Raw genomic sequence first — 25,757 nt, forward strand, 5'->3', positions numbered from 1 at the left:
TGTATTCGGTATGTTTTCACCCCAGCCAGAATGGTCTTTCCCTTTTTGGCCCAATTTTTTGGGGGAAATGCCCCTGTGTTCCAAGATTAGATTTCAGGTGCACTGTGTACCCCACCCGGTTGTATCCTGCCTGTGGTCGGGGGAGCAGTGGACTTTTACATTGTTTGGGTTTGTTTCTTTTTTCCCGGGGGTTTGGAAGGTCATGCTAGTGTTTCATGTTTCTTGCTTGGGCCCTCACTTCCATTGGCATAGCCTTGAACATATGTCTTTTTGTGTGCTGTTCTCTCATAACTGTATATCTGTAGAGATGAAAGAGATACACACACACACACACACATTTACACATCAATAATATCACACACACATATATATATATATATATATATCGCATATGTATATGTCTGCAACTATATATATATATATATATATATACATATGAGCATATATATATATACACATGATATGAATGTTTACATATGGCATTTTATATATGTTATATATATATATATATATATATATATATATATATATAAATATATATGCATATATTTAAGATATATATATATATATATATATATATATATATATATATATATATGTGTGTGTGTGTGTGTGTGTGTAAAAGGGTCTGCATGCCATACCCCGCTGCTACAAATCACTGCACTTTCTTTCACTGGTGTATATATATGCTTTAAACTCCGTTTACTAGTGCCTTATTCATTATGACACTGACACTTCAATTCAGTTCACTTTTAATTGTTATTTTGCAGGTTATACAGCAGACAGATGTCAAAATATGTTCATGTACAAATTACCATTGGTAAATGGTATGTGATACAGTGGGATTCGGAACGGGAATGTCTGTTCGTTAGGAGGTTGCCCTAACCAATACACTGTTGCTGTTCTGCTTCATTTGCATATATACCCATATACCCATGGCTCCTGGTTCCCCATACACCCACCCCGACAAGCTCCTAACACCGGGTAGAAATATCCATCTCTCCAGTTGATCTCACTGTATCCATTAATTCAATGCACATTGCACTCAGTCTAGACCAATCCCATCAGTTGGACTCCTCACTCCATGTATCCCTCAGAACTCCCAAACTTTTATTCTACAAACATTGGTGACATAGAGCTTACCAAAAGGACACTATTCGCACTTTTGGGTTGTCCCACATGGGACACGATGTCTTTATGTCAAGATTAGAATCTATACTTCATTACATCCTTACTCCTGTTAGCAATTTAATAATTGCTAAATAAATGAATATACATCATGTAATGCACACACAGAACAATTGAAAAGCCATGTATTTCTTGGCTGTAGAAATAGACTGTTTAGTAAAATTGTAGAAGCAGGGCAGGATCAAGAGGAACACCAAATGTGTGGGAAAGTCCCTCACATTTGATTTTTCAGCACAGCACTGACTTCTGGGAGACAAACACACTGCTGGAGTACTCCTCCCTGTATGCTGAAACCACATCACTAGCTGGCACATCTATGATGGACATAACCTGCAATTGGAATGAATGTGTTATGAGAATAAAATTTCACATATAGATGTCTGCATGTGTATGCATATATACTTATAATGAACTCGGGCTTTGGACTCATGGGAGGTCCAATTAAAACCAGCCCATCTAAACCTGGCATGTCTGGATCCACACCACACCGCAGTCTCCCACCCCAAACACCATACCATCCATTATCCATTTGCTATCGTGAGCCATGACACACTTCCACACAATGCCCTCTCCCGAAAGCCGCTAGGGGCCCCATGTATGCTGTCCCAACTCACAGCCCTCACAGACTCCCACCATTTAGTCCCCAGCATACTACCCGCTGCAATGATCGACAAACAGTCTAACAAAGTTTGGGTAGTGTAAAGTAGACTTAGGCAGATCAACAATGTTAATTCCCACTAGTAATATCCTGCCTGTGGTGTGAGTAGCAGCGTTTTGTCTAATTCTTGCCCAGCTTGGATATGACATAATGCTTATATGTATATATATATATATATATATATATATATATATATATATATATATATATATATATATATATATATAAATATGTATATATATTATATATCAAGTACATACTCTATATACATTTCATGGCAACATAGACCCAAGCAAAATTGACTTGCCACTTGGTACTTATATGTGTTTACTACGCTATTTCCAGGCTTACACCTGCTTACTAGTGCCTTTTGGGTCCATTATGGCAGTGCCACTTTGCTTGAATGATATTTGCTAAATATCTCATGCGATACTCTTTTTTATGTCGGTTTTATTACAAAGTTCACCATTCCACATGGAAATTGATATGTGCTATATTGTTGGCCTAAACTATGAATGCCTGTTCATTAGGCTGGATGTCAGCAACACTACACTATTGATAAGCTTATACTATTCGCTATGATTTTCTCTATCGAAATGAATTTGATGTAAGCTTGGTGCTCATGGAGGACAGCAACATGCAAACATCGCTGCACTTTCCTTTTACACCTTCGGAGCATTGCAGCAATTCAAATGTATAATAGGGACACGGGGAATCTAATCAGGAAGTTCTAGGGACAGGCTCAACATTCTGATTCATGCTTGTGTGTTTACTACTCGGGATTTTATTTCACTGTTCTTGACACCTTTGCATGCTTAGTTACACAGTATCCATGGACACTGAATTACTGACTTACTATTAGAGGGGCTCTACTAGTAGGCATAGTAGGTTGTGCAACTGGGGCAGGGCCCCCTGTAGAGCACTTGTACCCCCCACCGCACGTTTCCTGTCCCCTGAGGGGGGGCCTCTCATATTCTTTGGGGCTGCTGCACCATCTGTAGTGGAGGACGAAAGGGCAAAAACCACCCCCGGTTTCTTGAACCCCGGAAGGGACACAGGGTTAACCTGATATCTTATTCCCTTATACCATATATACTGATGAAGGAGATTTGCAGAAAAGAAAATTTTTAGAAGTAAAAAAATAAAAAAAAGCCAGCTAAAAAGAACTAAAAAAACCTGAATTACATCAAAATAAAACCAAAAAAGTATATATATAAAAGATATCCCTTTCCAAATGTTTAAACTTAAAAAAAAAAAGGAAAAAAAAAAAAAAACCCCCCCTTTTTTTTTTAAAAAAAAAAAACCCCCAAATTTTTAACAATTTTTTTCAAATTTTTTTTTTTCCCTTTTTTTTAAATTTTTTAAAAAAAAAAAATTTAAAAAAAATTTTAAAAAATTTTTTAATTTTCCAAATTTTTTAAAAAAAATTTTAAAATTTAATTTTTAATTTTAAACCCCAAAAACCCAAATTTTTTTCCCAAAAAGTTGAAAAAAAATAAAAAAAAAAAATTGGTACTTTTTAAAAAAAATTTTTAAAAATAAAAGGGGGAAAGTGCCAAAAATTTTTTTTTTTGGTTTTGGCAAATTCCCCCCCCAGTTTTTTTGGGAAAAAAAAAAAAATTTTTTTTGAAATTTTTTAAAAATTTTCCCTTTTTTTCATTTTAAAGGGGAAATTTTAAAAGAAAAAGGGATAGGGGTTTTTTTTTAAAAAATTTTAAAACCCAAAAAAAAAAATTAAAAAAAATTTTTTTTGGGGGAAAAAACCCCCCCCAAACAAAAAATTTTAAAAAAAAACAAAAATTTTTTTTTTTTTTAAAAAAATTTTAAAAAAACCCCAAAATTTTTTTTTTAAAAATTTTTTTAAAAAATTTTTTTTTTAAAAAAAAATTTTTAAAAAAAAACTTCCTTTTTTAAAAAAATTTTTTTCCTTTTCCCAAAAAATTTTTTTAAAAGAATTTTTTTAAAAAAAAAAAAAAAAAAATCCAAAAAATTTCCCAAGGGGGAAAAAAAATTTCCCCTTTTTTTTTGGGGGAACCTTTTTTAACCCCGGGCCCCTTTTGAAAAAAATTTTTGGGGGGAAAAAAAAAAAAATTTTTTTTTTTTTTTAAAACCCCAAAAAACCCCAAAAAATTTTAAAAAAAAAACCCCCCCCAAAAAACCAAAAAAAAAAGGGAAAAAAAAGGGAAAAAAAAAAAACCCTTTAAACCTGGAAAAAAAAAAAAAAAAAAGGGAAAAAAAAAAAAAGGAAAAACCCCCGGGGGAAAAACCCGGGAAAAAAAATTTAAAACCCCCCAAAAAATTTTTTTTAAAAAAAAAACCCAAAAAGGGCACAAAGGAAAAAAAAAATTTTTAAAAAAAAAATTTTTTTTAATTTAAAAAAGGAAAAAAAATTTTAAAAAAAGGGGAAAAAAAAAAGGGGGAAAAAAAAAATTTTTGGGGGAAAATTATTTTGGGGGGAAAAAAATTTTCCCAAAAAAAAATTTTTTTCCCGGGGGGTAAAATTTTTTTAAAAAATTTTTTTTTTGGGGGGGAAAAAAAAAAAACCCCCCTTTTTTTTTTCCCCCCCCCTTTTTAAAAAAAAAAACCCAAAGGGTTAACCCGGGGTTTTAAAAAGGGAAAAATCCTTCCCCTTTTTTTTAAAAAAAAAAAAAAAGGAAAAAAAACCCCCTTTTGGGGTTTTTTTTAAATTAAACCCCCAAAAAAAAAAGGGGGGAAATTTAAAAAAAAGGGGAAAAAAGGAAAAAAAAAATTTAAATTTTAATTATTTGGGGGGGAAAGGGGGGGAAAAAGGGAAAAACCCCCCTTTTTTTTTTGGGAAAATTTTTTTTCCAGGTTTTTTTTGGGGGGGGGGGGGGGGAATTGGGTTTTTTTTCCCCCCCGGGGGGGGAGGGGGGTGGAAATTTTCCCCCGGGGGGGGGGAAAAAAAACCGGGGGAAAAAACCCCAAAAAAAGGGGAAAAAAAAAAATTTTTATGAAAAAAATTTTTTGTTAAAATTTTTTTTTTTAAAATTTTTTTTTTTAATGGGTTTTTTAAAAAAAAAAAACCCCCTTTTTTTAAAAAAAAAAAATTTAAAAGTTTTTTTTTCCCCCCTTAAAATTTTTCCTTTTGGGGGGGGAAAAATCTGCCCCCGGGGGGAAAAAGGTTTTTTTTTTTTTCCCCTTTTAAAAAAAAAATTTAAACCTTTTTTGAAAAAAACCCCCCCCAAAAAAATTCCCCCCTTCCGGGGTTTTTAAAAAAAACCCCCCCCCAAAAAAAAATTTTAAAATTTTGAAAAGGGGGGGTTTTTTTTTTTTAAAAAAAAAAGAAAAAAAAAGGGGGGGGTTTAAAGGGGGGGAAAAAAAAATTTTTTTTAAAAGGAAAAAAAAACCCTTTTTTTTGGGGGAGGGAAGGTCTGGCCCCTTCCTATGGCTATTATTATTGCTATTACTGATAGAGGCTGAATTCTGAAAAGAAGCACACAATTGTTATTTTTCATTATTTTGTCCTTTGACAACCAGGAAAGTCCAACTGAGCTAATGACCCATTTTCAGCAGAGGCCCCAGGAGAAAAGCCCCACAACATATTCAAAAACATTTAAGCAGTAGTTGAGCAATTATACAGAAGGAGAGAAAAGCCCCACAACAGAGTAAATATTTTACAATGAGGTGGGGAGAAAGGCTGTACAAAAAACAAACATAAAACCATTTTACAGTAGCTGATAAGTAATCATATACAAGGAGAGAAAATCCCCACAACAGTTAAAACACAAACAGATTGAAATACATTTACAGAAATACTACTAGGATAAATTGCAATCAAGAATTGAATATGTACTGCAAGTAGCAAGACACACTGCAGAAATGGATAGCTTTTGTGAAGTAAACTAATACATAGTTATTCAAAATATTGACTGTATTTCTAATAATGTATGGAAGTGAAAATAATAAAGTATTCTGCTGTCAAAATAGACAGAGGAATAGAATGAAATGAGGAGGACTAATGAGCACAAGGGAAAATTAAAAACATGGAAGAGACATTATTATTATTAGAAAGATGAAAGTGTTATGGGAAGTCACAAGAGAGGAAATAAATAGTAGTGTCACCTGAGGAGGTAGAAGATCATACATTAGTATTATGGTATCATTAAATTGATAGCTTCCTTTGATGCTAGGTCATTACTACCTGCTGTGATATGAGTGTTGCGGTAGCATTGTCGCCTCACAGTAAGATGTTGTCTTGTTCTATTCTCAGCTAAAGCGTCTTCTGTGTGGAGACATGCATGAATGGATGTACCTTCTTGAAGGTTGTACATCAGGGCTGGTAACTCGGTACGTAAAAATCTGCTGCCAATCATTAATGGACCGGAGTTCCACTGTGGCGACCCCTAACCGGGACAAGCCGAAAGATACAACAAGTGAATTCAGAGTGAAAAAGTCATAGTTATAGTGGGTAGGTAGTTGTGCATCTGTTTTGAGGGTTGTGCATGTACACTTCCAGGTATCAAATGAATATTTTTTTAGAATGAACTTGAAAATGGAAAGGTTGCTATTGTGTTTAGGGGATGAGGGGATAGAGTTCCTGGAGTGGGCTATATAGCTGGAATAGAGAGAGGTTCCTGCTGACAGGTCATATTTGTAGGTAATGAGGAGCATTTTGTTTCCAGATCGAAGTGGCCTAGCAGGGGTGTATGTGTGTAATAAGTCTAGTAGGGCTTTGCTTTGTTCTGGTTTGTATATTAATTTGTGGACTTGGATTATTTGTGTTTGAGTTGCTTGGGTAATTTGAGCCAATCAAGTTGTTTTAGGGCTAAGCTGTGATGGGTTCTGTTTGATGAGTTAGTGGCAAATTTTGCTGTCTTGTTGTAGCACTGGTTTAGTTTATTTTGGATGGAAGCATGAAGTTTAAGCAATACTGGGGAACCATAGAGTAAAGTGGGAAGAAGGAGTGTAGAGGCCAGGAGCTTCCTGGATGAATCAGTTAAGTAGTTTTTGTTCTATAGAGTGCCCTTAGTTTTTGGTAAGAGCTTTTTGATAGCCTGTTGTACATGATCAAGAATTTTTAAAAGAGAGGAGAGAATTGCAATGGGTCTAGAGTTGGCTATATCATTGCAGGGGGGTTTGCATCTGTTAGTGCAGATGGCAGTACAGGTGTAACATTGTTCTTTCCCTGTTCATGCATCCATTGACTGTTTGATGCCTTTCACTCAGTGGCAGGTATAAAGATCTGCTCTGCACCATGGTGTGTTAGAGATGTCTTGCATTTTCCTTGCTTCCACAGTGTCTTCATACTGTCATATTGGTTTGCACTACAGCACATGTTAGGCTATTTTAAAGCACCATCTTCTGAAATTCCACCATAAGGGACATCCCAGCAGTAGGTCTGTGAAATGATACCATTGCTGCATCCTTCCATTACCAACACAACATCCGTAAAAGGAGTATGCTTGTCCATGGACTCTGCAGTGGAGAGACAGGCATCCTGATCTTCCTAGTCTTTGGTCTTCTGCATCCCTTGCACTCTATGTAATTGGGGACTGGATTCCGAAAGGTGCTGGGTGTGGACTAACATACTCTCTCTCTCTCTCTTTCCCATTTATGCACCGTGTGGTACATTGGGCAACGAGCACCTTTCAGCGCTTGTTGTTTCTGTAGCAGTTAACACGCTATACCTAGCAGTTATTCCATGCCAGAGGTGGAAAGACAGGGTTCTAGCAAATCTCATTCAGTGTAACCTAAAGGTGACTGACAGAGTTCTGCTCAATTCCAAAAGAGGAGTTGGTCTCATGATTTTGAGCTATGTCAGTGCTGTACATTGATGAGGTTCTTCAAAATACAAACATGATTTAACAGAAAATCCTATTGAAGTCAATGGGAACAGACTGACAAAGTTGTGGCTCCATCTGAGTGTGAGACTACATACTTTTAGGCAGCATGGGGGGTGGGAAGAAAGACTGTCTGCAGTACCTAGTTCCACATATAGATGGAGCTGTACTGCAGTTATCATGGGTCAAGGGGTGGAGATCCTGAGGACATGTGCATGTGTGGTTGTGCACAGTGATATCTCTGAAACTCTTCTGGGAACATCTCACATTGCTATTTTATAAAAAATAAATTTAATTCCTTGGTGGGCTGACATCCCCATGCGCTTTTACCTCTTGGAAGCTGGAGAATGTGTGCATGACAGCTATGCTGGCCATAATGCCTGAATTAATAAGTCCACCCTGCAGGTGGAGCTGTTGTGCCGGAAGACCTCATAGCCATGCAGTTTCACCTCTATGTCAAACATGATACAGTAGACTCCCTCTTATCCGGTCTTGCTGGGACCGGACCTTAGACTGGATAAACAAATGCCTGGTTAATCAGAAAAATGCATATAAAATAGCATTTATAGATTTTAAATCTAGGATAACAGGATTTGTGTTAATATGCATTTTTCTAATGAATATGAAGTCTAAAACTCAAATGTCTGTCATTATTTAGCCCAGAGGAGGCGGAAGTGTTATTCTTCTCTATTGTCTTTTGCTAGGGCTATGGCAAAAATTTGATGGCTGGTTAAGAGGGGAGTCTAGTGTATTACAGGTGAGCTCTCTGAGACCAAGAAATGTGGTCACACTCAGCATCTCTGCTAGTTCCTTGGGGACATTCAGGCTTCACAAGAATACACAATGAGATTCATTAACACAGACTGCTGTGGAATCTCATCTGTTCTAGTAAAAGCAGGATTCTGTTCAATTCAGTTCTTCAGCATTAGAAGATATTGAGCTGGGAGCATCTTGTACACTTGCGATTATGCCACCATGAGTGGTGGATTGCAACGTTTGGTGTAGTAGCTGAAATGTATGGTCTCTGCTGTCCTGCTCTCATTTCAACAGGTTCTTGGAATTCAGCCCCTGATCTACCACTATTACCTACCTGGATGGTATGATCTTCCTGAAATGAAAGTATAAAAGGTGAATTATAACCCTGGCTCCTTCTCCTCCTTCCACAGTCATCTATTTTCACAGTTCTATTCCTTTAATAAAATTACTTTTGCCCGTATAAAGATTTTTGGATTTAAGACTTCATTGTAAAATGGTTACGTTATCAAATAAGCCAGTTAAACATATACACATTCTTGACATACAAACCCACAAGAATATAACTAAATTCAACAAAATAAATAAAAGAAAATAAAAATGGAATGGAGCTGTAAGTGGAAATATGCAATAAGATAAGACACATCAATTTGTACTTTTTATGCAATGAAACTTTAAGGTGAAATTCAGCAACAGGAACAGTTCCAAGTTAAACTATTTTTTAATCCTGCACCAGTAGAACAGAGGAATAAAGCCCATATACAGCCCAGGCATCCCAGGCTTGAGTAGTGGCTTGACCACTTGATGGCACAGGGAGGGAAGATGGGTGTTCTCATCCTAGCGGGAAGGAGAGTGGATCCCAGCTCACACATGCCAGTACTCTAAGGACAGAGCCACATCTTCAAAGTGGAGGCATGTCACATTGCAGACAGCCAGTGTATGGAGGGTGAGAATGTGGCCACCCACGCTAATAATGGTAGCCTTTGTCAGATGTCAGCTGTCAGCCTAGTGAATCTGAAACATGGAGATCCTACCTTTGGGGAAAAGTGGGCTCAAGTCTAGCAAGAGGTAGCTTGATGAAAGGCAAGAAAAACGAGTATAGAAAATAATTAGGAAATGACATGCAGTGATGCAATATATATATATATATATATATATATATATATATATATATATATATATATATATATATATATATATATCTCTTAACTTCCTAGTAAGTCCACTTGCAAAAATAGTAATCTTCCTAAAGATCTCTATCCTACATGTTTTTTTAACTTAAATCTTGTTGTCATGTTTTTAATCAGTTTTCTATATCACTGAAATCTTGTAGTATTACATTGGCAATCAGTTGGTATGCTGTTACAAGCAATATGCTAAAGATATGAGCTTGACTCCTTTACTCCACTTTTATGCTGTATGACCTATGTAAGTCCCTTAACCATGCCAAAGCTCTAGGTTTACTTCCAAAAATAGGCAGTTAGCTTTAATAGGTTTTAATCAAATTTCTAGTCAGTTACTTACATGAATGGGTATTTATAATGCTTACTAATAAGTATTTTCATTACTAAATTATGGTTCCTGGAAAAGGGAAGTGCTTCACTGTTAAGATGATTCATTTTTTCAACAGAGTTTACTGAATGCTTGTTTCTCTGAACACATATTTCACTGAAAGGTCGGCTTATTGAAACAGAATTGCCAAATGTTCATGTGGTGCTGGGAAAATGCTTTTGGTTACAGTAAGTGGGTTGGCATTAGCAATGGGAATATGTGTGTGTGTGTGTGTGTGTGTGTGTGTGTGTGTGTGTGTGTGTGTGTGTGTGTGTGTGTTTTGTGGGTTATGGTTAGAGTAAGGGCTAAGTTAGGGGATACATTTAGATGTGTGCATGTCTGTTGCTGTGAGTGTCTTGTGTGGTGGTATGATTAGGGAGAGGATTTTTTGGGGAGGTAATGTGCAGGGTTGGGGTTGGGGCCAGGCATGGATAGGGTCAGGGTAGGCACACATAAGTAAAGTGGTGTGAGTGCTGTAGCACTAGTGCTGCACGTCCCCAGCCCCCATATGCAAATTACCCCATTTGCAGGTGAAAACCATGCAAATGAGGTAAATCTGCCATCCAAGAAGCAGGAATCAGGGCATGAAGGACTAGCATAATATGCAGAAATGTACGAGTATGGTACTGCAAACTCCAAAACGGAGCAAACGGGACTGGCGGGGAAATAAGAAAATAAACCTAAAACAAACAGTCTAACTAAAATCAGTATTCCGCCATGCAAGTCAATGGCAGGCAAAAGACAACCTGGCCAGTGAGTAGTGGTTGCTAAGGGGGAATGCACAGTGTGATACATGTAACTATGCATTAGCAGGCAATTCTATGCAAATGAGGGGAAGGATAGTGAATCAGGGTTTTCCCCAGCATGAGAGGCAGGTCACAACAATGTATGAGCATGAATAGCTGAGTGCAAGACTAGGAGGTAGGTGATATCATGTGTGGGAGTGTCAGGCATACTGTCAGTGGATTGGAGCCCTGTGGCTTGGAGTTGCATCCAGCTTAGCACAGCAAAGTCAACAGGTGTGTCTAAACATGACCAGCCTGTACGACAAAGTGTAAGTGGGTGTGCGTGCCGCGCAACGGGATCTACAGGAAGATAAAAGAAGTGAACCCAGGAAATAGCAGCAGTGTGCACATCGCAGTACACCAATTGTGCGGCACTCCACCAGGATGACTCAGAAGGGCAATGGGAAGGGAAAGCAGCAGTAGGAAGTTAATCAAGGGGTACTAGGTTTGCTGCCAGGTGAAATGGATCAGAACCAGCCAATTACACAGGCAGCAGAGGAGCCCAGCCCAGAATGTCACTATAAACTATGCAAACACCTACTCCTCCAGTTTTTCCCACACCCTACACCACCGGTGTAAACAAGCGGGGAACTTTTAACACTCACAACAGGAAAATGTTAGGGGCTGCAATAGCTATCATACAACTTGTGGAAGAGGCTGAGGGTGGTGAGGATGGGAATGCTGCCAACCATCCCACAGTGAGGAGACGGAGAAGAGTATACAGACCCAGGGTGACCTACCAAGGGCTACATGAGTTGGAGATAGTGAAGTGCTATAGGGTGGACAGGGACCTCCTACAGCAGATTGTTGATCTGTGCCAGCCACACCTAACACACAGAACTAACAGAGTGTAACCCATACCAGTTGAAATGAATGTATGTGTAGGCCAAAGAATACTAGCTACAGGTACCTTCCAAAGGCCAGCTGGGGATATAATGGGGATCTCACAGGTGTCAGCATCCAGGGTACTCCACCAGTTCCTGGATGACATGCCGGTGAGCACGTATATTTCCCCCTCAACCATGAGGCATTGGCCAGCAGTATGCGCCTCTTCCACCAAATAGCAGAATACCTTGAGGTAGTGGGTGCAATAGACTGCACGCACATATGCATCAAATCACCACCCGGTGAGCAGGGTAGGGTCTACATCAACTGCAAGGGCTTCCCCTCCATCAACTGCCAGGTTGTGTGTGATGCCCAGGGCATAATACTGAATGTGTGTTCTGACTGCCCTGGAAGTTATCATGATTCCCACATCTGGCATCTGACGCAGCTGTACCAGAAATTTGCCAATGGGGACATCCCACATGGTCACCTAGTGGGCAATGCTGGATACGCACATAAGCCGTGGCTGATTACACCCATCACAAATGCACACACACCCGAACAAGAACTCCATAATAAGGCACTTGCACAAACATGAATCATAATAGAGCATGTGTTTGGGATGCTCAAGCCATGGTTCTGGTGCCTGAACACATCCGGTGGAGCCTTGCAGTATTCACCAACTACATGTACCCAAATCGCCCTTGTATGTGCCATGTTACACAATATGATCCTGAAGAAACAGCTGCAGCAGGAACAGTAAGGGGCAGGGCCATATAGCCACCCACCAATGCCAAGGCCTGCACAGGCACAGAGTGACTCAGAGGAGAAACAACCTGAGCCTGCCCCAGTAGGCAGAAGGAGCCGTGCCCAGTCTGCCCTGACCCTGGCAAAGAGGCAACGCATAGCACATACAGGCACAGGAGGGACCCAGGGAATAGCACCTCTCTCTGACTCTCACATACAGTAAAAGGGATGTCAAACATTACACTACATGTGCCTAACCATGCGTAGGCAGTGTACTACGTGCATCTGACATAGGCAGCCCTGCAGCCCCACCTGCAATACTGGGATACCAACAGGATAAGTGACTCACACATGCCAGTCAGGAGGGGGTCACATACCCAACAACAATAACATCCAGCAGGACAGGTGTAGACAAACACAAACAAATGCCGTACTATGGCCTCTGAATGAGGGGTATGGGTAACCCCCCACCCAGGCCTACATGGACAGACCACAGCAGGCCAGGTAGTGGGATGTCAGTTGTGACAGCTAGGAAGTCAGAAACAAATGTGTATGCAATCAAAAGATAAGAACGGAAGTACATCAGTATGGCGTATTCAGCATGATGGGTAAGACTACTGACAGAATTGGACTACAGGACATACCAGTACAGTCCTAACAAATGTGTACAACTGTCAGGTGTGCCCCCACCTCACATAGAAATGCAGTAACAGTTATGTGCACCCCCCAATCCTGTTTAGAAACATAGAAATAGTCAGTTGTACCCCCCACTATGCAGACATGTTGCAACAGTCAATGTGAAATGATCGATGGATACCCTGCAGACACAGCATGCTACCTGTCAGTGTACAACACAAAGGTCAGCTGTGCAGTACAAACCACCGGACATGCTCCACACATGCATAACAGATGGCCTAACTAGGCATGCTCGCACACTTAGATAAATGAAGGCAATGTCAGTCATCAACATCCTGAAAGGTCATACTGGGCATGCTCATACACTTAAACACATGAAGGCCATGTATGCAAACACCAGTGATCCAGACATATCCAGCGGTTGCAATAGTTACTGCAGATACATGTCAGTATGCACCACTCATGCCTTGCATACACAGTGGATAGGAATACAGACATATATGTAAGGACAACACACCATAATACACAATAGGTTGATGGATATAGATGTGTGGAAGAGGGTGCCCGTGACAAGGAGCCATCCACGCCTGTCCCACTGAGTACACAGCCAAGGGGCCCTAAACACATCAGTTGCAGATGTCACACACTGCAGTTACTAGTGACCAGAACCTGTCAGCACCACAGACTATGTGGTCCACATGCCAGCTGTGCAACATGGCTATACAAGGACATAGTCAGCTAGTTGCCCTAGACACGCACCTGTGACATATGACCCTGTGTGTGGCCTCCTGTGGCTTGTCACCCCTACATGAATGGTGTATGGGCCATGCACACACTGGCCACCCCATAATGGTACCCTAACAAGCCTGCTGAAGTTATCCAATGTGAAATACACCTTTGGGAGAACTGTCAGCCAGTAATCTCTGTGGCGTGTCCCATAACTGCATACTGCTATAGTGTGATAGACTAGTTAGGTAGGAGTTCTAACCCCAGACATGCAAACTGTGTGTGTGAGTGTGTGTCACTGTTCGTGTGAGTGTCTGTCTTTCACTGACTGTGTAGAGAGCAATGCTTTTAGGTCACTCACACATCGTACATGTCACATATCCAACTTTGGCAAAGCTGCTGATGTCACCCACCTAGAAATACTCCCCTGGAAGAGCTGTAGCCCAGTAATCTCCATAGCACATGCTGTAACTGTGTACTGCTGTAGTGTGATAACATAGTTAGGTAGGAGGTCAAACCCCAGACGTGGCAAGTGTGAGTCTGTGTGTGCTTGTCTGTCTGTCACTGACTGTATAAAGAGCAATGCTTTTTAGGCTACACACACCCCTTACAAGTCAAATACCCTCCTTTGGCAAGGCTGCTGATATCATACAACTTGAAATACACCTCTGGGATGATCGTAGCTGTGTAATCTCCATAGCACATCCAGTAACATTGTATGGCCATAGTGTGATTAAGGAATTAGTTGGGAGTTCTAGCCCCTGACCTATCAACTGTGTATGTGTGCATGTCTGACTGTGTAGAGAACATTGCTTTTAGGTCACTCACTCCCCATACATGTCACATTCCCAACTTTGGCAAGGCTGCTGATGTCACCCACCTAGGAATACTCCCCTGGGAGAGCTGTTGCCCAGTAATCTCCATAGCGCATGCTGTAACTGTGCACTACTGTAGTGTGATAATGTAGTTAGGCAGGAGGTCAAACCCCAGACATGGCAACTGTGTGTGCATATGTGTGCGTGTCTGTCTGTCACTGACTGTGTAGTTAGCAATGCTTTTTAGGCTACACACACCCCTTATAAGTCACATACCCTCCTTTGGCAAGGCTGCTGATGTCACACAACTTGAAATACACCTCTGGGACGATCATAGCTGAGTAATCTCCGTAGCACATCCCATAACATTGCATGGCCATAGTGTGATTAAAGAGTTAGTTGGACGTTCTAGCGCCTGACCTGCCAACTGTGTGCATGCGTACATGTCTGACTGTGTAGAGAGCAATGCTTTTAGATCACTCACACCCCGTACATGTCACATACCCAACTTTGGCAAGGCTGCTGATGTCACCCCACCTAGGAATACTCCCCTGGGAGAGCTGTAGCCCATTATTCTCCATAGCACATGTTGTAATTACGTACTGCTGTAGTGTAATAATGTAGTTAGGTAGGAGGTCAAACCCCAGATGTGGCAACTGTGTGTGTGTGAGTCTGTGTGCGCATGTCTGACTGTCTAAAGAGCAATGCTTACAAGTTGAATACCCTCCTTTGGCAAGGCTGCTAATGTCATGCAACTTGAAATACACCTCTGGGATGATCTTAACCGAGTAATCTCCATAGCATATCCTGTAACATCGTATGGCTATAGTGTGATTAAGGAGTTAGTTGGGAGTTCTAGCCCTCAACATACCAACTGTGTGTGTATGTGTGCATGTCTGACTGTGTAAACCGCAATGCTTTTAGGTCACTCACATCCCGTACATGTCACATACCCAACTTTGGAAAGGCTGCTGATGTCACCCACCTAGGAATACTCCCCCTGGGAGAGCTGTAGCTCAGTAATCTCCATAGTGCATGCTATAACTGCGTACTGCTGTAGTGTGATAATGTAGTTAGGTAGGAGGTCAAATCCCAGACCTGGCAACTGTGTGTGTGCATACGTGTGCATGTCTGTCTATCACTGACTGTGTAGAGAGGAATGCTTTTTAGGCTATGCACACCCCTTACAAGTCGAATACCCTCCTTTGACCAGGCTGCTGATGTCACCCAACTTGAAATATACATCTGGGATGATCATAACTGAGTAATCTCTGTAGCATGTCCTGTAACATCGTATGGTCATAGTGTGATTAAGGAGTTAGTTGGGAGTTCTAGTCCCTGACCTGCCAACTGTGTGTGTATGCATGCATGTCTTACTGTGTAGACAGCAATGCTTTTTGGTCACTCACACCCCATACATGTTGTCGTATTCTTTTACCTTAGAAAGTCCATTGAATACACCACATCTCCTTTTCCATAAGGCCTTTTCATAACACAAAACCCAGATCTATTCAAGTTCTTCCACTTCACTGAACTTGGTACATTGACACCAAATGCTCACTTAGCCACATTCAGATTACTATAAACCCCAAATGACATTGTTATTTATACCCTGATCTTCACAGATCCAAGCGGTCCGGCTTGTTAATAACTCTTCCTGATCTGGTCCTCACAACATCACTGTGCCCGGGGTTCGGAAGGCCATTGCAAAATGGCAAGGCCTCTTTGATTCACAGTCAGGCTCAGATAAGGAATCAAATGTTTTGATCTACAGTACCTGGGGTCTTCATATCTGTCACCCACGCCATTATACCCTCTTCTCCCCTCTTAAGGATGAATCGGAAGGGGGCTATAACCATTCTGCAGTGGCGTTGTCCGAGCCATGTGCGGATCAGCACTTTTTAGCAGGTTCTTCACCGTCTGCACCGCGTTCTGCCTCCCGTTACTCTGCGAACCTGGGGCTGCTTGTGACATGCTCAAAGCCAAAAGACTGCCCTGAAAACTGAGGTCCATTATCAGACACAAGTACCTCTGGGATACCATGGCGGCGAAGAAAGATTTTAGGTGGGTGATGACCTCGTTGGATTTGCTATGTTTCAACAATGCGATCTCAAGAAACCTGGATAAGTAGTCCACAGCAAGAAGGTAAGTATGTCCTTTAGTTCAAATAAATCGCGCCTACTCTTTGCCATGGTCGGTCAGGACATTCTGTTGGGATGAGGGGCTCAGGAGGATTCCTTCTCTCTGAGATGCGTCCTGCATCTTAAAACCATGTCATTTATCTGCTGGCTAAGCCCAGGCCACCAGACGGTCTGACAGGCTCTGGCTTTGCACTTCACAATGCCTTGATGTCCCTCATGCAATTTCAACAACACCTCATAAAAGCAACCCATCTTTCACTGTTAGTGTGGACCGATCTGGCCAGTAGCTCTTCAGTAAGGGTTCTGGCTGCACAAGTCCATGACCAGCTGCCCCGTAGTGTTTGGAGGAAGGATGGCTTCACCTGCATGTTTTCCACAATACTGTTCACGTGAATATCCGTGTCCTCCATTAACTCCGTTTCCTGGGTTAGCCTGGTTTTAAGTGGAGAGCGTGACAGGGCATCTGCCACCCACAGTGATTTCCCTGGGCGTACTGCACCGTGTATGAGAACTGCATCAATCTCATCCTAAAGCGTTGGATTCTGAAGATCCAGCGCCTGACCTCCCAACAATGAAACCAGGGGTTTGTGATCAGTCTCTAGACAGGCGATTTGCCTAATAGGTAATCTCGGCGTTCACATGCCCAGGTAGGCTGGGGCCTCTTTCTCAACCTTATCGTTGCTCTGTGCGTGAGATTGACCTTGATGCGTATGCCGCGGGTGTCCTTCTGTCCTCCCATTGTTGCTGCTACACACTCCCTCACCCAAAGGAAGAAGCATCCGCGGAAACGCCCGTATCCCTCTCCGGGTCATACACAGCCAAAACTGGAGGTGAGGTGATTGCCTCTTTTAAGTCCTTGAATGCCTTTTCCTGGTCCCCACCCAGTACCAGCTGTTCTTTTTGATAATAAGTCTCTCAAAGCTCTGTCCCTTTCAGCCAAATGAGGATGAACTTCCCCACCTGATTCACCATGCCCAGAAAACTCTAAGTTCTCCTACTGTAGCAGGTGCCGCCATCTCCGTGATGGGCGGTCCTCCTTGGGTCGGGCTTATACCAGCATATGACATGGCCCAAGAAAGTCACTGTGCCCCTCGACAGGTCACATTTCCCTACATTCAACGTAATACCTGCTTCTTCCAGTCTCTTTAATACAGACCAACACATCGTCCATGTGACAAATCACACCCTCTAATCCTTCAATGACCTCTGCCATCATGCGTTGAAAGTGTTGGTGCAGAATTAATGCCAAGGGGTTATGAATGTTAGTAGTGGCCGACTCCTCTGACAAAGGAATTTGCCAAAATCCCATATTGGCATCCAGTTTGCTAAACACCTTAGCAAGCATCCCAAGACTCTGCTCAACGAACCTTTCCTGCATGTATTCATTAGTGTAGTCTACACATAGTCTCAGCCTGTTACTGTCTTTCTTTGGGACTACCACCATGCCTGCACACCAATCAGTAGGTTCTTCCATTCTGGTAACGACACCCAGCGCCTCCATCCTCATTAACTCCTCTTTCACTTTCCCCATCAATGGCAGTGGTATCCTCCTGGGGTCTTCAGGCTTTATGTGGTATTTCCGCCCCACTACCCAGAGCATAAGTCCGGGTATGAGGTCTTCAAAGACTCCATGGTGATAGTGTCGACACGTTTCAGGAGGCCCAGCCCCAAAATAGCAGGAAGGCCTAAACGAGTCCTTTACAACATACACTTTCTCACATGTCTGTCTTTGTCCATAGCCAAGCTGAAGCTCCAAGGATCCTGTAACCTCAGTGGCATCCCTCAGGACCCAACAAGGGTTTCTCCGGCTGCTGGAGCACAGGAGCATTCTTACCACTGAACAAGTTGTGCAGGTCTGACTTGGAGATAACAGTAACATCCGCCCCGTGTCAAGCTTGAAAGTCATAGGTGTGCCCTGTATTTTCACCTCCACAATCAGGAATGGTTCCGGAGGAGACAGAACCAAGGAAGAACCCCTGTTCTTCTCGTCTTCCTCAATACTCTGCACCGCCTTGAACTGTCGGCAGACCGCTGGTAGTGGCCCTTCTTCCCACGGCGACATCTTGCAGCAGTCGCCGGGCATAGAGTCTATGGTGAAATGGCCCCACACCTGTAACACTGCGGTCTTTACTCTTTGCGTCTGGCTGAAATCGGTGCCAGGGCTTGCCCAACCTTTTCGTCTGGCGTCAGTGGTGTCTGCACAGCATTCACGTTATACTGCAAGGCCGTTTGCTGCTTCTTGACCTCCTCCGACTGTCTGGCCATATTTACAGCTCTCTCTAAGTCCAACTCTTTCTCCATCTGCATCCGCTCGGACAGTCTGGTGTCTGCCAAGCCCACAACAATTCTATCCCTTATAAGCTCGTCGTGCAGCGTCCCATAATTGCAGTGTTCGGCTAAAGCATGCAGGGCAGTAACAAAACCATCAACAGTCTCGTTCAGTTCTTGTTTCGTTAAGTAAACAATGTTCTTTTGACAATAAAAATCTTTGAAACCCTCCTTCACTTTGGCATACTCCTGGTGCTCTGCCTCGGTTAGCAGGCCTCTCAAGACATCGTCTGCCTCATCGCCCATACAGTATATCAGGGTGTTCACCTGGTTCCCTTCTGGGTTGGAAGATAAATTACTGGCCTGCGGAACCGTTCAAACTATCCATCGTGTCCATTCGTGGGGTTTGGAGAAGTCAAAGGGCTCTGGCTGAATACTGAATGTAGCATTGGGGCTAGCCGCCATGTTGATTCTAGCTCGTGGCTGCCGACCATTCTCGTCGTCCGACATGTCAGCTCTCCGTCCTTGGCCACTAAATGCGGTCTTCAGCAAGAGGTCAGCACTCCCAGGCACAGCCACACAGCACTTCTGACACCATGTCGTATTCTTTTACCTTAGAAAGGAGCGGGACAACTGTGTGCAGTTGGTACCAACTCAAACTTTATTGACCGACCAACAACCTTACAATACACTCCCACATCCTGTCTCCGTCATGCACTTTCCCCCGCCCCCAAAGAGCACTAGCTAAGGCAAGACAACACAGTCCATTGAATACACCACACATGTCACATACCCAACTTTGTCAAGGCTGCTGATGTCACCCACCTAGAAATACTCCCCTGGGAAAGCTGTAGCTCAGTAATCTCTGTAGCGCATGCTGTAACTGTGTGCTGCTGTATTGTGAATTAGACGCATGGTTGGGTTCCATCCCCACACATGGCAGTTCCGGATGTATTGTGTGTGTCACTGTCTGTGTAAGGAGCAATGCATTTTAGGCTAGTCTCAAGCAGTCATCTCAAAGCCCTACTTTGGCAATCCTGCTGATGTCAGTCAGTGTGAAATACACTTTTGGGCAAGGGCTACCCCAGTAATATACGTGGTGCGTACTATAACTGTGTAGTGCTGCAGTGTCATACATCTAGTTAGGTAGGGGTGCTACTCCCAAACATGACATGTGTGTGTTTGTAACCCATTTCCTGTGTAGAGGTGGTTGTGACTGTGTGACACCTGTGCCCATTGTGGAGTGGGTTTTGCAGTTTTCTGATATGGTGGCCATACTATATATCACAATGTCCACTGTACAGGGATAACACATGTGATATGGCTGAGAGGCCAGGGTGCAGAACCATACCCAGACATGTGACATCAAGGCCAGGCAATCACAGTTAGCAACCCCAGTATTATCCAGAGCACACTGTCACCCCACGTGTCATACACACACACATGCCTAGGTAACAGCCAATATGTGAGTAATACATTGTACATTGGCCACCGATAGTAACTATGGAGTTACAGCGGTGGGCCACAGAGAGCATGACATCCAGTCCATCTGTCCAATATGCACTTACGTACAGACAGTGCACCTCCCTCATGTTCTCCAGTGGACAACTGCACCACCTGTGGTGCCATCACATGTGACCCACAATGGACATACTATGCCTGGCAACATGCCCATATGGACAGATGCCACTGACACCAAAGAATGCTGATAGCATGCACACCACGTAGGTGCAGGGTAAAGCTGCTGGCCATTACCAGCTCCTGCCACAGGTGGGCAGGACTGGCACATCTGATGATAATCTGTGCTCACAACATGGGCCGGACACTCCAGGTACAGTTCCACATGTCACTGTACATGCATGTGGGAGGTGTGCACATCCCAGATGCAGTCCATGTCATGGACAAAGGCACACAGACATGGCAAACGATGCACAGCATTGCCTACACACAGTAGTCACCCAGGTGACCAGATTGGGGATACAATACCCACCTGTCTGGGCAAATGCAGACACTACATCCCTGAGCCACAATGCAGACCATTGTCATATGGCCTGATGCCAAGGTACACCCATCGTCTAGCCGTGGACAGCCATCTGGCGCAGTCGAGCACCACACACCTGTGCAGACATGCACACATGCATGTCAGTAGTGGCACCCTGTGTGTTTGTGTGTGTTGCATGCTGCAGATGTTCACATCCACACTCCCTACAACCCCCATGGTCATACTGCAGCATGCTGTCTGATGTCAGACACCTTCCCATACCCTTCACCCGTACAGCCCCTGTATGACCTGTGTGATGCATGGGCTACCTGCACAGTGATGTGATGTGGCAATCCCACAACTTATGAGTTGTACACCTGGCCTTGCCATATGTGTCAATCTGTTTGTGTCTTTGTGAGAGTGTGGCTGTGTTGACGCTGGCACCTGTTCATGCTGACAGGCACGTGTATGTCACCTACTGTACAGCTACTGTATCCTTGTTACAGATGTCACTCACCATCACATATATGTTTTGAGTGCTTCAGAACAGGTAACCCATGTGGCGCATCAAATAATTGCTGTGCTAGCACAGCACAGTCGTCAGGGGTTCAGGGTCTTGTGCCCTGTGCTGCTAAGGTTTCACCTAACCATGCCTCAATTTTACCCTCCCACCCCTCCCTGACTCATATTAGCCTTTGTCTGTGTCCCCATTCCCTCTCAGGTGGACATGGAGACCACCTGCTTTGCCAAGGCAGCAGCATGTGTTATGTAAGTAATACTCGTGATCAGCTGATGGCCTCTGCACAAATCGCAGCCCACCCCTAGCTGAATGCATATGAAACAGTCGTGGTAACATCCCCATCGCCAATTGTATGGAAACACACTCCAATACCCAGGAACATCATGGTGGTGTTTGAACACCCACTGTGAGCAGTAACTAGATCTATTGTATTCCAAACAGCATCCCATATGGATTGTGGTGTACGTCTAACAACATACACTGTGGACACAGTGCATCAAACAGGATGTGGATGTGCCTGACCTGACTACAGCCTGTACGTGCCGCTATACTGCATTTGGAGTAATGTTGTTTTCACAGTTTTTGTGTGGATATGGCTGATGTACATGTCTCAATACCTGCCATGTCAGTTCCATGTTGATGGGAAATCTTCATCTGTAGGGTCATCTGCAGCCTGGGAAGTGTTGTGTCCATGGTTGCACGTGTCACCCATGGAGCATCTAGCTGTTGACTGCTGAAGGTAGTTTGAGGATTGCAGTCAGTAGATGGAAAATGCTGTGGTAGTCACAGACATCATAACCCTCAAAGGACATATGTTGCAACAACCCTGTAACAACAGTTAATGTATGTGGTCATCACAGCAACAAGTCAATATTGGCCCTGTGCATGTGCTCGCAGCCACACCTCTGTCAACCTTTGTACATATGTTGTGCATGACGTGATGCATATGTGCTGTACTACCATACTTTGTGGCATCATATCTGAGAACAAGCCACTGATATATCTGACTGTTACACATGTTATGTACAGTAGGGGTTACATTACATTACCTGCACATTCTGAGGATGTTCGTACAGTACTGAGGTCTGTGTACCTATGGTGAATGTTGACAGTGTGTGTAGTGTTGATATGTGCCTTAGCCTGTGTACAGACTGTGGTAGATGACATTGCTCTAGTTCCCCTACTTTCAGATGTTACATGCTGCCCCACTGTATGGTACTGTAGTGGCATACATGTTTGTAGGGCCATAAATACATGTGTCTCATACCACAGACAGCCACCAGACCAAACTGTATAGCAGGCCAGTATATGTAGGGCAGTCTGTGAGTGGCACATATGAGGATGGTGTTGAACACATAGTCCATATACTGTCATACCATGCTAGCTAACCATATGTGGCTGTGTTTGTGTTCACATTGGTTGTGGATATGCACTGTCACACAGGTGTATCCTACCCTGTTCTGTGACATGCCTGTGGAGCCTGCTGTATATGTGTTGAGCCAGTCTGCCTGCAGCCTGCACAGTGCATTGTGTCATGCCTAGCAGCTGAGTGTACCTACCCAGTGGGATGTCATGTGCAGATACTAGCCAGATGTCCAACTGACGGACCTCCCCTAACAGTCATGTATGTCAGACAGGGCAGTGGGATGCAGTGCAGATATATGTCAATACCTACTGTGTAGTATGTGGCCATGGCACCCGTGTACCAGCAGACATACCGTTATAGACGAGGCAGGAGTGTGTGAATGCATGACCTATGATGGACATTATATACCTGTTGTCATGTGTTATACCCATCTACATGGCCATCCACATCCATATTGTCAGGCATGGTACATATGTAGCACTAAGGGCATATGTGTATACACTGGAATGTATAGACTGTGTCAGACCCCCACATATATTGGCCAATATCTCTGCTGCAGTCCACAGAAGCATTACATGCCAGCAGCAGTACTGTACACTGATGTCCTTTGGATGTAGTTCAGTAGCCAATGGCACACATGTTATAAGCAGATGTGACCTGACATGCACACCATGTCTGTGAAGACAGTCTCAATGACAATAGCAATAGCCTACTAGTATACCTGCTAGAGATACCTGACATCTCCTGCAACTACGACATTGGGAACATACGGGCTGGGGTTGGCCTACACTTCATGTCCAGGAAGTATGGTGAGAATATATGTACATTTACATATCCAGATAGCCAGATATATGATTACACATGTGTACTACACCCATTTAACACTGTCATGGCAACCACTCACTATTGATCCCCACATCATGTGTGCGTGGTCCCATTACATCTCCTGTGTGATGGGCATCTGTTCTGTGTGTGGGCAGCAGTGATACTGACAGCATGTAGCTATACCCCATACAGGAGAACCGGCAAACCAGGCTAGCCACATATTTGTAGGAGGATCAGGAAGTACAGACAGACTGCGAGTGGAGTTGTGTTATGCTTTGTACAGTACTGGTGTTACAGGTGTGGGTGTACATACTAGTTTGCCATGGAAAGCAATCTGCCTGCATAGCACACAACTGTGGGCCTACCCTCATGCCGGCTGGAGCTGTGCGATCATGTCTTGTCTGTCCACCACACAGGTCTTGTGTCAGATAATACACTGGCAGTGTGTGTGTTGCATGTTACCAGTACATGGCTACATCCATGGCTGTCCATGCCAGCAATTCCCTGACTAAGGCTATGTTACAGACTATCCTGTAACACCTGCACCTTGAGTAGTGTATGGCAATAGTTGTCCACATATGTGTCTGCATTCCAGCCTCTGTCCATCACCTACATACCAAGCTGTGCACATATGTCATGTTGTCGGTGGTTGATCCATAGTGGGCTGGGAGTATAACACACTGCCATGTCTGCCATCAGTCCACTGCCATTGTAACCCCCACACATATGGTGGGGCTGGGGCCATATATGTGTGGGAGCTACCTACACAATACATGTGTGCCCTCATGCACTGCAGGGCCCAGTGTATGTAACAGTGGTATATGGCCCTGTATAACTGAATCTAGGGGGAGCACCAGAAAAGACCTAGGCTGCTACAAAATATGGGGTTATCAGGGCTGAGCTGCCTTAAGGTATCTGGATGTACAGTACCATATGCTTCACCTATATACACATTACTGTCATGGATCTGGGAACTGCAGAACTACTGCCCCCTGCCATACAAACTGTTCTGTGTGTTGGTGTGCACGTGATGGTGTCAGTTCTGCCAAGTTATGTGGCAATTACAACCCATGTAGTCATAAGACGTCTATACCACCTACTGTGTTTGTACAGTGTGTAGATAGAGGCTGCTGAACTACACACCTGGAGTACATGCTGTCACTTGTTAGGTATCCTGTGGCCCAGTGTGTCTTTCCTATTGTACAATGTGAATATCTTGGCATGGACAGCAACAGCTGTGAACCTTTCCAGCCTACTGTATGAGTGTAACTGGTCCACTGTAGCATCACTCCATTGATATTGTTGTCAGTGTCTGAAAAGCTATATGGCATGGCATGTAGAACTGTAATAGTACATGATGACAGGTTACCATGTCAGCAAACCTGTGGGTGTTGTTTCGCCTATGACCTCTCTGTGGGTGTATGTTACAGGCAACGATTGTCATTTGTATGGAGGCACATGCAGTGTCCAGTCATTCAGGGGTCAACTGTAGGCATAGTGACTGTTCCATATTGTGTGCACCTACCACTTATGCTTTGTACTGCACATATAACTGTGTGTGTATGTGTAGTCACATGTATATGTGTATATATATATATATATATATATATATATATATATATATATAAATATGTAGATGTATACCTGTATTTGCATATCTGTGTCTGTGTATCTGAAGCCTGGTAATGTTGATGGCATCCACATAATACATTCCCCATGGGAGCCAGAGCATACTGCATGATATGTTACCAATAACAGCCTGACATCATGCAGGTGGGATGTAGTACAGGTAACATCATGTGTCCATGTTGCCACTGGCCCTGGTTATGGGATCACCAACACTTGGTAGTGTATTGCAGGGCAGATGTGTTTGGCTGGGGGATGCCTATTCGTGCAACTCGTATAGTGTGTGGTGCCTCTCAACCCCATTAATGTAACATGTAGCCTGCTACACTCCACTCCCTAACAGCTACATATGCCTTGCAGTACCAGCACAACAGCGTTGCACCAATGGGTCGGTAGGCATGGGAATCCCATTGAGGTCTGCCATGTGTATATGTGCATGTGTGAATATCAGTAGGGTACACTGGTCCAAGTCCACATACTCTTATCACAATACACATTGCCACACAGTAGTATGTATATTGTTGTTGTTGCCCATAAGTGTGGCA

Source organism: Protopterus annectens, chromosome 2.part0 (assembly GCF_019279795.1).
Source record: "Protopterus annectens isolate FY-2018-M chromosome 2.part0, PAN1.0, whole genome shotgun sequence".
NCBI lineage: Eukaryota > Metazoa > Chordata > Ceratodontiformes > Protopteridae > Protopterus > Protopterus annectens.